This window comes from Euprymna scolopes, chromosome 31, assembly GCF_053919585.1.
Source record: "Euprymna scolopes isolate OS-2025 chromosome 31, ASM5391958v1, whole genome shotgun sequence".
Classification (NCBI taxonomy): domain Eukaryota; kingdom Metazoa; phylum Mollusca; class Cephalopoda; order Sepiida; family Sepiolidae; genus Euprymna; species Euprymna scolopes.
The window spans coordinates 18,737,632-18,752,630 of record NC_136512.1 but is presented as its reverse complement, the minus strand read 5'-3'; the positions used below and the strand labels follow the sequence as shown (position 1 = coordinate 18,752,630).

General features: G+C 32.6%; 1 protein-coding gene across 4 annotated transcripts in view; it reads left to right on the top strand.

The window, feature by feature from the left end:
* LOC145255662 (uncharacterized) overlaps window positions 1-14,999 on the top strand; it is a 586,940-nt gene that overhangs the window by 271,378 nt on the left and 300,563 nt on the right. For all 4 annotated transcript variants that reach the window (XM_080114217.1, XM_080114216.1, XM_080114219.1 and 1 more), the window contains exon 3: window positions 11,096-11,157. The gene's annotated coding sequence lies outside the window, so the exon portion shown is untranslated. The remainder of the gene's footprint in view (window positions 1-11,095; window positions 11,158-14,999) is intronic.

Genomic DNA, 14,999 nt, shown 5'->3' with positions numbered 1-14,999 from the left:
TAAATTTTTAACAAATTAGGCACAAGGCTATCAAAAAAGTGGAGAATATAAAGGGGAGAGCCTTAGACATTCCCTGTGTATCAGATTCTTGGCTACAATCACCACAATACCACATCTACTCTAAGGGAGGAAAATCCTGATTAAAATACGATTCCTAGTGAGTAGTAAATGATAATATTGATTACTAGCAGGCCACCCGGTGTTGCCTTGTCATAAAATACGCTTAAATATGATATTTTAATTTATGTAGATTTGGTATTTATTATCATAGTCAGTTCTCAGTTGATTATTATATTGTACCTAATATATAGTAGTGTTTTCAAAAGTTAAAAAAAAAAAGTGACTTGTGTGCCATAAGCTGGAATCGAAACCAAAACATTTAGCTCTCCAGCATTATTTGTTACCATCTGAGATAAGTCCATATGTATATAAAAACTTAAAAAAAAAAGATATAAATGTATATTTGCGCATGTGCATAAGTAACAGGTTTAGTCAACTTATGAATGCTAAGTTCCATTTTTTTTCCAATTTTGCCCTTTTAGCAGCTGTTTTTACCAGCTAAAAACCAAATGAAATTTTCTCCACAGGTATATAAAAACTTAAAAAAAAAAGATATAAATGTATATTTGCGCATGTGCATAAGTAACAGGTTTAGTCAACTTATGAATGCTAAGTTCCATTTTTTTTCCAATTTTGCCCTTTTAGCAGCTGTTTTTACCAGCTAAAAACCAAATGAAATTTTCTCCACAGGTATATAAAAACTTAAAAAAAAAAAGATATAAATGTATATTTGCGCATGTGCATAAGTAACAGGTTTAGTCAACTTATGAATGCTAAGTTCCATTTTTTTTCCAATTTTGCCCTTTTAGCAGCTGTTTTTACCAGCTAAAAACCAAATGAAATTTTCTCCACAGGTCCAAATCCCTTATATATTAAATTTCAAGGTAGCAGACCAAAAATTAACAGTAGTTTGATAGACCTTTCCACGCACATACAAGGTCACTTATATATCTACGTATCTATAAAAGTGAAATTGTCTGTGCATGTGTGTGTGTCTGTGTGCGTACATTTCTCTACCAAACTACTCTGTCAATTTTCAGTCTACAGACTCGAGATTTGACATAAAGGGTATTGAAATTTGGGAAAATCTTTTTAATCGGTTTTCGGTCAGAAATTTAGCTGTTAATGGGTCAAAGTTCAACGATTTGACCTTTGAAAACTCTACCAAACTCCTCCGCCAATTTTTGGTCTAAACACTTGAAATTTTAGATGTAGGTTACTTGGACATGGATCAGACATTTTAATGTAATTTGAGCCCAAAACAAATGTTAAGGGGTCAAAATTGGAGTCAAATTTTTAAAAAAATTGACCTTTGCGGTCTCTATCAAATTACTCAGCCAATTTTTGATCTAAACATTTGAAATTTTACATAAAGTGTATTCAGACATAGGACAAGCACCTTAATCGGTTTTTGGCCAGAAATCTGGCTACCAAGAGGTCAAAGTTTAAAAGATTTGACTTGTGCGGTCTCTAGCAAACTATTCAGCCAATTTTGGGTCTAAACATTTGAAATTTTACATAAAGGGTATTCAGACATGCAGCAAGCTTTTTAATCAGTTTTTTGGTGAAAAGTTGGCTGCCAAGAAGTCAGTTGAAAGAATTGACCTTTGAAATCTCTACCAAACTCCTCCGCTAAGTTTGGATCTAAACACATGAAATTTTAGATGTAGGTTACCTGGACATGAGTCAAACAGTTTTAATATATATATATATATATATATATATATATATATATATATATATATATATATATAAACATATGCACATAAAGTTATGAACAGTACATAGGGCCCAAGCAAAGCCGGGTTGAACTGCTAGTGTGTGTGTATATATATATATATATATATTATAATATAATAATAATATAATAATAATGAAAACATAATTATTGATTGGTTTAAAAACTGAATCGTGACAGACCAACGAAAAGTCTATTAAAAACAAAAGCCTGGCAGACCAACCGACGCATCCACTAACAATTGTTCACTTTGAACCCACCTGCATGTGATCGACTTTTTGTGTCCATTCCAGTTTCTTGCCTTTTATGGAATTGTACAATCCTAAAAATTGGACATCGTTTGAATCCAGATAATCCCATGAGAAAAAAAAAATCACAAAGGATTTTTTTCCTTCATGTAAAATATTCGGTGTGTCGACCTAGCGTTGCCCGATATCTATTGGGCCTAAATTTATTTTGTAAATATTTCTACTTTCATTTTCGTGGGGGGGGGGGGGTTCTTCAGTGTCTAATTTAAAAATGTAAATAAAGACCGCTTATCCTTACTATAGTGAAAAAAAAAAAAAAAAAAAAAAAAATATGGATTCTTGTCAGCATTCGACCATTCTCAGTTCCGACCTGTTCAGCCCGGTTCTCCTGAACTCGCCCCCCCCCCCCTAAAATTTTCTATTTAGAAAATATAAAATAAATAATCCTGTATTTAATTTTCAGGAAAAATACTTTTTCATATAAATTCTTTATATATTCCCTAAAAATATGCATATATATGTTAATACTTGAAAAAGACATATATGAATATTGGAATAATTTCCCCACTCTTTATCTGTGCCTAAATCCAAACGTAGATTCCATGAGCAAAGCTTCTTTCTTAGAACTGCACGCCAGTGGAACTCTCTGCCGCTTGCCTGTTTCCCACCTGACTACAACTTCGACGTCTTCAAGTCCAACATAAACAAACTCCTGACAAACCGCCCCCTTAAGTAAGACACTCTATCAAAACCCCCAATACTAATGATTACTACAATACTATCTCATTGATTAATGTACACGCAATAACCCTGAGTGGCTTTCGGGCCTTGATAAGTGGTGACCCTCATGTAAAAAAAAAAAATAGTTATATTTTTGTAATGGCGTATGTTTTGAATCTTTCATAGCCAGTAATGCAGGCTTGTAAACTTATAATAATCGAGACAGACACAGTGGTATAGTTAACAACAATGTACTAGCAGAAGTACACGTCATGATTCTGGGGTCATGATTCCCATGAATAACTTTTAGCCTAAAATTTACATGAAAATCTGTCCTTTCGGAAAAGATCAAGAAAAACTTTATTAGAGCCGTAGTGGAGACAATGCTGCTTGATGGTTCACCAGCATGGACTCTCAGTAAAAAAACAAAACAAACTTGGAACTTACACTACAATGCTCCAGACAGTGTTAAACTTAAACTGGAAAACACACCCAACCATTAGCCGTCTGTATGGTTGGTTACCCAGGATCTCTTCGGTAATAAAAGAACACGATATGTCGGACACTATTAGAGAAGAAAAGATGAGGTCGTCAGTGATGTAGTACTGTGGGATCTTAAATACAGAACTGCTAAAGTAGGAAGACCTGTCAAGACGTACACAAGATTATTGACAGAAAACACTGGCTTCCAACTTGAAAATCTTCCTAAGGCCATGGAAGATAGAAACCTGTCAATTCGGTCCGGCTAACCCGCCCGATACAATGATGATGTCCATATTACAGGGTGGAACAATAAATTTGTCACCACACTCTTCAGCACATCCAGGTACACTTTGGTGTTGACTTTCAAGCCGACTTCAAAGATGTGAGGTGGCATGATGTGCCCCTCACTTGAAACCACACCAACGACCATAACCGTGGCCAGAAACTTTGTTTTCATCACCCTGACACGTCGCTGTTATTCGTGGCAATCCAGCGATGCATTTTGAGGGTGCTGGCAATGGTCCTGTTGTCATAACTTGGATTGGTAGAAAGCACGCGTAGTACAGCGGCGTATCTCCGATCTGGCTCATTGAACATTATGTCACTTTCAGACATGTTAGAAGGCTCCTATCACTTGTACACAACTGGCCAATTAGTAGATGGTCTGCAACAAAATAAGAAAACCTGTTTTCATCAAACTGAAATGGATTCATGTCGTCTTTTCTAGGGCGACAATTTTATCGTTCTATCTTGTATGTTTCTGAATTTTTTAGATGAGGATTGATAATGTGTTTCAATTGGATTTTAGGACTACTGCTCTCATCTTGAATGTTGCTTTTTACAACGGCTGCTGTAAATTCTGATCTTCTTCAGGTGTATGTTGTCAAACTCCAGAATTTTTCTGTCAAACTCGTATTTTGTATACAATTAGTTTGTAAGGGGAGATAACAGTAAGGGTGTTATTTTCACAACCTTTCGGCCAATGTAACCTCCAACCTTCCTCAGGTGTATCTAGTCTAACTCTGGTGATTTTTCTGTCAAACTAAGGAATGTACACAAGACCCTTTATTTTTTCCACATGAGAAGCATGTTCAGTAAGCTATGACCAGAGAGAAGTCCTATTTTTGTATTCATTTGGATTCATATCGACTTGATATTCTGCTTCTACAAAAATGAATTCAACACTTAAGAAAGTTAAGCATTCAATTTTTAGACATTGTATGAAACAAATGTGTAGAAAGAAAAGTCGTTAGAAAACGGACGTTGATTAACTTAAATTTGTAGTTTTAATAAATAAACTACATAATAAATTACATAAAAAATAATCAATAAAAAAGGAATAATTAATAAATAAAATAATCAATAAAATAAATAATAAAATCAATAAAAGTTAAATAAACTAAAAAATAAGCAATAAATAATAAAATAAGTAATGAATGAAAAATAAAATACTAACAATAATAAAATACAGGATCAATGAAAAGTAAATAAAACGATAACAAAATAAATAGAATAATCAATAAAATAAATATTAAAATAACCTATAAATAATAAAATAGCCAATAAAAATAATAAAAAAAATAACATTATTTATAACAAATAAATAATCGATAAAAATAAATATTTAAATAATTAATAAAAAATGAATAAAATAATAAAAATAAATAATGAAATAAAAATCAATAAAAATCAATAATCAATAACAATGAATAATAAAATAATCAATAAAAAATAAATAAATAATGAATAAAAAAATAAGTAATATAATATTGTATATTACAAAATAGCCATGAAAAGTCGCAGTGGATTGAAAAGCCGAAGAAAGTGAGCATTAATCAGACCTCCACTGCGACCTTCAGGAGACTTAATGCCACTTAAATTTCACTAAAAACCAATGGTTGCTGACAGCAAGAAATCAATAGCAAGTGACTGTTGCAATGATACAAAGCCATTTACAAAGGTTATCAAAAGAGGTGGAGCATACTTGGAATTATGGGAGATTTATTGTCACCCAGACTCTAAGGAACACCACCGATTACTTTCAGTGAGCAGTCACTGATGATGACCTGTGTGAGAACTTCTAGTGAGTACATAATAATAATGAATTCCAAGATACTAATCTGTATTGTAGGCACCTAATAAAAGGTATAAACATATGGCCAGTAAGATACTCCTGATTGTTTAAAAGAGCTGAATCTTGACAAGACGACCAGGACACTTATGATCATGCATAATGCACTGCACCGAAAGGATGATGCTGACCAACTCTACATGAAAAGAAAAGACAGGAAGAGGACTGGTTAGTATAGAAGATTGTGTGAATGGCACAAAAAAGAATTAGAAAAATAGTTAGCGCAGCACACAGAAAGGATAATTATCGCAACATGATGATGATAATAATACATGTATGTGCATATAGAGAGAAACGGTAACGAGAGTAAAAGACAGTGTATAGAATAAGAGTGAATAGGGAGGTGGGGGTCAAGCAACACAAAGAGAGGGTGAAAGAGATGCGTCACTTGATGAGGAAATTATAAATTACGGTTAATTAGATTAATAAAAATGGTCGTTCAAAAAATAACTCAATCCTAAAACTGACGAATATTTTCACTTGTGTTTTGAATGATTAAAACGCATAGAATAAAAGCTATAGAAAAAAAAAACGTTAACTGTCCTTCAGCATAGTAATACGAGGTACCTTCAATAAGTTTCCAGACTTTTTTTATATGTGTACTTTTATTAACGAATGAAACTCTAGTCCCCTTCAAAGTAATCACCTCCGGCGACAATGCACTTGCTGTACAATTCCAATAACGTCTGTAATATATCTGTTGTACCGTTCAAAAAATTTCTGGAAAGCCTATGGAAGTTCTCTTGTGTGAGCATGTCGATGACCCTGTTAGGAAGCCATATAAAGCATGTTCACAACTTAGTAATAAGGAAAACCATTATACGAGTATATATATAAAACTACATTATTTATTATATATATATATATATATATATATATAAACTATTATTTATTTAATACAAAACAAAGCAAAGTTCATACATTGGTGCAATAATTTGGTAATCACGTAAGGACGTGTGATAATGGCTTGTACATGTTGACCTCTGTGGAAGTGTGCACAAATAGAGGTTATAGTTCATATTTTACACGAGCAATATATAGTTTAATTATAACAGTCTTGGATTGTTCATATTGTATTAGCTCTACGTGTAAGCATCTTACAGGTAACAATGTTTATACAAATAAAAGTGTAAGCCTTACGTCATACGATGATGCATGTTTATGGTACGCACATGTTTATGTGTGCACTGCTTGGTGCCAAGGAGAAGAGAGGGAAACAGAAGGCTGTCAGAGGTCACAGGAAATGCATGCGTATCAAAGTTATGTGATGTTTGCACGTGCTCCACTCCATGCATGTGTGTGTGTGTGTGTGTGTGTACTACTGCACACAGCTTGTTCTGTGTCTGTGTTTGATCTAGACAAAGCAAATTTGTAGGCATAAACGGCTCACTATAACCATCATCACAGCCTCTTTCATCTCCTCAATTGTCTCATAGTAATAGCCTCTGAGGTTTTTCCTTAAGTTTAGGGAATAACAAAAAGTAACAGAGAGCAAGGTGAGGAACTGTCTTGGTGTCCATCTGAGTCAAATAGTCTGTGATAGGGATGAAGCACCCTTAGGATAAACTTTGCGCAAATCTTCCACATCTTTAGTTCATAGCGAATAATTGTGCATACAATTCCCACACTGACATTGAACTGTGCACTTATCTTTATAGACATACGGCGGTACTTATCCATAAAATTCTTTATTTGGCCAATCAACTTGTGTTCTGAGTTCTTTATTCCTCCCACAGCTCTCATAATCCTTCACAAACTCTCTGCCTTCCTTGAATCTCTTATGCCACTCAAAAACTGATGCTGGATTCATGCAAAATGTCGCATATGTTTCCAAGTTTAAAATTGAAAGTGTCCTCATGTTCAGATAGCATTTTTCAAATTCATCAGCTGTAACAATCTAGCTTTAGTAGGGTGCATTCCAATTCCTGCTGTAGCTGTTCATTTAAATCTGAAATCATAAAAATTGGTCAGTCATCTCATCAGATGTATAGCAATAACATACTGAATTTTCAAAAGTTTGACACCTGAAGTTGCCTGTACAAAGAAAATTCTGGAAACTCATTGAAAGCACCTCGTACATCGTTATTAGATGAAATAGTTTTGGAAATATTTTTATCAATTCACAAAACTGACGTCTAGATTATTCTTAAATCCAAAATATAATATTCTGACGAAGTCACTATTGTCTAAAATGTCGGTTAAATAAATAAATACCTTTTGAACAAGTGAAATATTTCGTTTTGCTGTTTGTTTACATTGGTGATTTTTTTTTTTTTTACACGGTGGTCACCACTTATCAAGGCCCGGAAGCCACTCAGGGATAAGGGTTATTGCAAGTACAGTACGTTAGTGTGGAGATTTGATAAAGTGTTTACTTAAGGGGCGGTTCATTAGGAATTTGTTAACGTTGGACTTGAAGACATCCAAGTTGTAGTCAGGTGGGAAGCAGGCAGACGGAACAGAGTTCCACAGGCATGCAGTTCTAAGACAGAAGCTTTGTTCATGGAATCCACGTTTTGATTTAGGCACAGATGGGGAAATTTTTCACAGTGGATTCAGCTAGACAGGTGTTTTTCGTGAAAGATTGGCATGGGGGGACCAGAGATTGGAGTTCAAACGAGCACCTGCCATGGAAATAACGATAAAACAAGGATAGGCTCGCAACGTCTCTTCTGTGGGAGAGAGGTTGCAGGGTAGAGAAAAGGGCATCTCCCACTAAGCCACGAAGTCTATTTTGTACTCTGTCAAGGCAGGATCATTTGTATGGTGATCTTGTAAACCAATGCCGCCCTTCAAGTGAAAACATAATTATCTCAGCATCAAATGTGCAAGCCCTACTCAGCATACAACCTTTATCTTCTTACCATCATTTAAGATGTTTGGTTCAACAAATGACATTCCATATATATATATATATATATATATATATATAAAATAAAAATTACATATATATATATATATATATATATATATATATATATATATATAAAATAAAAATTACAATTAAATTTACCAAAATGATCCAAGATGGTAAAATTAAAGTATATTATAAATATTAAAGAATTAATATTTATAAAATTATCTCAGCCAGATGTAAAAGCTTGATAAAATCAAATAGGAAATAGAGCTTATAATACGAGCAAACAGTTAATAAAACATGTTAAAAAAACACTTTGAAATGAGTTAAAAACATATTTAATCTGAAAAGGAAATACTTTCCTTCTCATCAGAGGGTAGGAATTAGCAATATGTGGGATCGGATTTGATGAAACAAGTAAGTCAAAGATCTTACTTGAAAACAAAAATAGTGAAGAAAAAGGTGATTACACATGAATGGAAAGTCTGGTGGAAGATAAATAATCCAGTGACGGTAAAATCCAAATGTATAACTTCAAGAAAATTAAAAGAATTTCCACCAGACTATCCATTCATGTGTAATCACCTTTTTCTTCACTTTTTTTGTTTTCAAGTAAGATCTTTGACTTACTTGTTTCATCAAATACTTTTGCATGCAAAATCCGATCCCACATTTTGCTAATTCCTACCCTCTGATGAGAAGGAAAGTATTTCTTCGAAACTCCGCGGATTAAAGACTATCCACTTATCTAGTGTTTCCTTTTCAGATTAAATATGTTTTTAACTCATTTCAAAGTGTTTTTTAACATGTTTTATTAACTGTTTGCTCGTGTATATATATATATATATATATATATATATATATATATGAAACGATGTGCCTGGCCAGTACTACATGAGTGATAATTTGAGAAATCTTGGTGCTGTATGTACTGCGTTTAATTCTCTGGGGGCGATGCAACCCAAAATAAACGCGTTTGGCCAGGTAGTCGACTAGGCGATACTCCATGTTATGGTGTACCAGAAACCTGCTGCAAGATGCCTTCTTGAACTTGCATGTCAAGCACATGTTTACCACAGCGAATGGTGACATCTGAAGTGTGTGCGACACGAAGTTGCACCTCGTGGATCACCTAAAACACTTTGTGGCTGTGCTTGGCTCAATCCTAATGAGCAAAAATGTCTACTCGTATCAGAGTTTTGCCTATGCCGATATATATATATATATATATATATATATATATATATATATATATATATATATTAAGATGATTGATAATTTATAATTAAAATTAAAAATCGGTTTCACAAGGAAGAACAAACAAAATGATTTTATTTGCTCTTTCTTTCCGATTTTTAATTTTAATTATAAATTATCATCTTACTCAATATTAAAATAGCTCTAGGATGTATATGTCTATCGAGCTTATTATATATCTACATTACAACGAGCACTGTTTTCTTTTTTCTTTTAATTGTATTAATGAATTTACTAATACATTAAAATATACTCTGCTCTTTAGACTGTCCTAAGCCCCTTATATATATATATATATATATATATATATATGTTGGTGTCATAAGTTCGATCTTAACTCGTGCTGATGACGGTTGAAAGCTAGAAACATGCATGTCTAGGGATATACCATTCATGCACGTAATAATAATAATAATAATAATAAATAAATAGATCCCATAAAAAATAGGGGTCGAGTCATTCATATACATATCTATACTCCTATAAATTCGTTTTTCTTTTGTGTGTATTAATATTCATATTAAAAACCCTCTTTCCTAATTATTTAAAAAGAAAATACAATTTTCTTATATATGGGGTTGGAATTGCATTCACTAGTAAAAGATCTAGCTAATTTGCATATTCTTTTAAACATTCATTTTAATTAATTCCCTATTAGTTTTTCGGTTTTCTTATGGGATAATCATCTTTAGTTAACTATTACCTGTAATTATATTCATGCAGATATTCTACATGATTTATACTTGCGTAATATTTGCGTAAAAAGCTTACAGTAAACACAAAATTGTTTCCATATATATTTATGTATACGTATATATTTTTGTTTAATATATCTATCTATATATATATATCTATAAAAGTGAACTTGTCTGTATGCATTTCCCTACGCAATATCTCTGTTAATTTTAAGTCTACAGACTCGAAATTTGATATACAGGATATTGAGATTTGGGAAAATCGATGTGATCGGTTTTCGGCCAGAAATTTGGCTGTTAAGAGGTCAAAGTTCAACGATTTGACCTTTGAGAATTCTACCAAACTCCTCCGACAATGTTTGGTCTAAACACTTGAAATTTTAGATATAGGTTCCTTGGACATGGATCTAACTTAACATGATTTGAGCCCAAAACTATAAATGTTAAGGGATCATAATAGGGGTCAAAGTTTTTTTAAAAAATTGACTGCTTTTTTTTTTTTTTTTTTTTTTTCCAACATAGACCTCCAAACACCCGGGCAATGCCGGTATATATAAAAAAAACCCCGCTAATGTAGCAAAAAAAAAAAAAAAAAAAAAATGAATAACAGCGTTTTAAAGTTGTTAATATCGCTACAAAAAAAAAAATTAAATAAACGCCAACAACAAATCTTATATATACATCCACGTTTGTAAACAAATATATACTTAAAATACATATATGTATTCAAAATTTCTATTTATCCTGAGGAACTAAGGTAAATCTCTGATGGTTCGTTTGGTATATTCATGCTATCTAATGAAACACGTGTAAGGCACGACAATATGAATGTGAATTAAGTGATTACTTGTTTGACTTTGAAATGTTTAATAAAATTATATATATATATTTTTTTATCTATTTCAGAGTCAATGATGCAATGTCAAGTGGATTAACTCAAACTACATGGATAATCTCCCATGGCTTAAGTAAGTAATTCTCCCTCGTTCTCTTCCTTTTTTGTGCAAGTTCAGCGATCAATCAATCAGCGCATTAGTATCGCCATTTTAATCTATTTAACTCTGTTTATTATTATTGTTTTTTCTTCTGCACAGAAGGGCAAACAGGTGTTTTATTTTTTATTTTTTTGGGTTTGTATAATAGTGACCTTCATAGGACCGTTTTATTTCTTCTTCCTCTTTACCTGTTCTACCCTCTCATCCCCCAAAAAGATTATAATTTATTTTTTTTATATAATGCCTCCATGTTGAATAAAGACATAAACACACACACACACACACACACACACACACACACACACACACACACACACACACGCGTGTGTGTGTGTGTGTATACAATTATGTATGTGTGTGTATGCATGCATATCTAAAGCTGTATACACACACACACACGCGTGTGTTTATGTATGTATGTGTGTATGTATGTATATCTATATATAAATCCCCAAAATAGTGTTTCATAGTAGACAACTGATGGTCCCTGAAATAACAGTAGGAGTATTGTGAATTCGAGAAAGCAAATTGATGCAGCGATTGCAGGTGATTAAATGATTTAGTGACAGTAGTTTTAAACGTTAAAAAACTTCCAATACATATACATATATGTATGTGTGTGTGTATATATATATATATATTTGTATATTTTGGCTGCAAGTCATTATTCAAGCACGTCTGATTGAACACGACAGTTATTCTTTTTTCCGATATTTTTAATATCTTTTCAATTCGCAGAGTGTTTTTTTTTTTTAATTTCAGCTGGCATGTTGTATATAATGGCGCCTAAAAGTTGTTGTTCAGCCATATTCTTGAGCATTTATATATATATATATATGTGTATGTATGTATATTTGTAAATATGTATGTGTGTGTGTATGTATGTATATTTATATATATATGTGTGTATTTTTTTGTTTTATTTTATTTCAGTCAAAGTTCTGAGAAATCAAGTGGCCCACTACCTGGGCTAACACTTGAACTCTATATAAGATACATAGATACTCGAATGTTCCATTAAAGTTCTTTATCTCTCAAACATCGAGTTAGTAAAGAAATTAAGAACATAATTCCCCCCCCCCCCAATTAACCATTTTCATATGTTGTAGTATATCTGTCATTTTGGTATCTTGGTCTTACTTACAAGAAATTATCTAGTCTGGTGGAGTATCCAGCTTCATACTATTACCTGAGGTAACCTCACTTAGAGAAGGTGCATCATTCCTCGTAAAGGCTAATGTGAGTTAGCCATAGTGAGGAGATCTTATTTGGGCAGCTAATACAATGTGATTTTGAATATTTATTCAGGGTTTACTTCTATGGAAAAAGTATCCTCATGCCAGGTTGTTCTGACAAACCCTTGTACAGAGAGACCTTAGACACCCGAGGACAGTGTCTAGTAGGCATTCAGGTTCTTTCCAGTGTGTGCATGTGTATTTGTAAATATGTGTGTGTGTATATATATATATTTCTGTAGAAATATATTTTCTTCTAATATATATCAATCCTTATTTAACAAGCTCAATGTAATTACAGAGCAATATAAAGAATAAATGACAAAAAATTATATTCCAAAATGTGCTATGAAACAGATACTGTCAAGAATTGTATATGTCAACTGAATTACAGGAATAAATGGTCAACATCATGAATTTTGGAATATAGTTTTTTGTCATTTATTCTCTCTCTCTCTCTCTCTCATATATAATATATATATATATATAATGTGAGTGTATTTGTAAATATATATATATATATATATATATATATATATATATATACAGAGAGAGAGAGAGAGAGAGAGAGAGAGAAAGAGATAAAACAAAGAATTACTTACTGTTCAAATACTAATTTTGGTCATGCATTAACATGATTTAAATAATGGATTAAGAAATGTTCAAATGTCGTCATTTGAATATATATATTTTTTTAATTTTTAATCGTATATTGTACACTATTAGTTTTTGAGATAATGCTGATTCGATATAGCAGCTTATCCGAATTTTGAAGAAAATAAAACTTTTGGGGATATATATATATTTCATGGCAAGTGCTCGTCTGAGCTCCAATCTATGGTCTCCACTCGCGAAATTTTCAAGGAAAACACTCGTCTGGCTAGAAAACACTATCAATAATTCCTCCCACTCTTTATCTGTGCCTAAACCTAAACGTAGATTCCATGAACACAGCTTCTTTCTTAGAACTGCACGCCTGTGGAACACATTTCTGTTTGTCTGCTTTCTATCTAATTACAATTTGGTTGTCTTCAAGACCAATGTAAACAAATTCTTGTTGATCCGTTCCCTTTAGTAATCCAGTTCATCAAATTTCCACTACTAATGATTACTACAATATTATCTCATTGACTGCTGTACACTCATTAACCCTTATCCTCGAGTAGCCTCCGGGGCTTGATAAGTGATGAATCCTATGTAAATATATATCCCAAAAACCTTTGGCCTTGATGGAGGGGAGACTAAAACTTACTGCTATGGTTTAAAATGATCTGAAATAGCAAGAGGAAACTTGATTCCGAATATTTCTTATATGTTATACCTCCCCACTTTTGGAAATAGGGTACGATTATGAATATCTCCAGTATCAGATAGTCCTTATACATGTGAAGTTTACTTTATGTATGAAAACAAAAGAGGAGAGATATAACATGAGAAATATTTGGAATCAAGTCTCCCCTTACTGTTATTTCAAATCATTTGAAACCATAGCAGCTAGTTTTAGTCTCCCCTCCATCAAGGCCAGAGGTTTTGGGAAAATATCAGATATTTTGTAATTCATACATAAAACTAGGAAAACAAATGACTATGATTCAAACATTTTATGGCTGTAAAAAAGTGCCAAAAGTAGGCTCTGGAGGATGGATGATCCTCTTAATGTGCGATCTGAAGGGCAAATGTCACATAGCCCACTACACAATTCAGGTCATTACCTTTCGAACAAGCCTTCATTTGTTAAATTTTGATCAATAGTCGCTGAGATTTGGAACTTATAAAATTGCCAAAAATGGTGGTTTTATATATATATATATATATATATATATATATTAAAAAAAATATGGTTGTATCGATTGGTTCCTACATGTAAATCCAATGAAACTCGCGTTATTATTAATGCAGAACAAGCTGGTGTATAGTTTATTTATTATGCAAACATTATTGGTTACATATGTGCATACATGTTTCAGTGGAATCCAAATTCCGCGATAACACTTCATCAGACCAAAAAGGATTCAAGGATTGAAACTGGAGTCAAAATTACATTAGTTTTCATAAGATATTAGGGTGTGGTTTACGTTCTGGAGGAAAGTGGAGTGTTTACTTTGAATGTGAGTAGTACAAGTTTTGGGAATAAGTCAGGAGGGGGAAGTACGATTTTGTGTGGTTAACCTGTCGCAGTGAGGAGGTGTTAGTATTTTTTTTTTTTACTTGGTGGTAGTTTATTGGTCTTAGTTTTTACTTTGATCTGAAGTTATATTATACTCTTATCGTTGCTACTTCCCTATCTTAGGTTTTTATGGTTGTTTTTTCTTTCCTGCTGGCGACTTCATTTTCCTATTGACAAGTTTTATTTATTTTATTTATTTATTTTTAAAAATTCTATTCATCGTTTTTTTTTATCCGTTCGTTTGTTTCTAGTTTTCAAATTCTGTATTCGTTCATTTATTTATTTATAAGATATATAGTCATATCGTCAAATTAACAGTTAGTTGAACAGATATATGGACTTATTTATGATTTAAATAAAGATGATATACCGGTAGTTTTCCCCTCTACTACGGTGTTTGAGGTAATTATCGC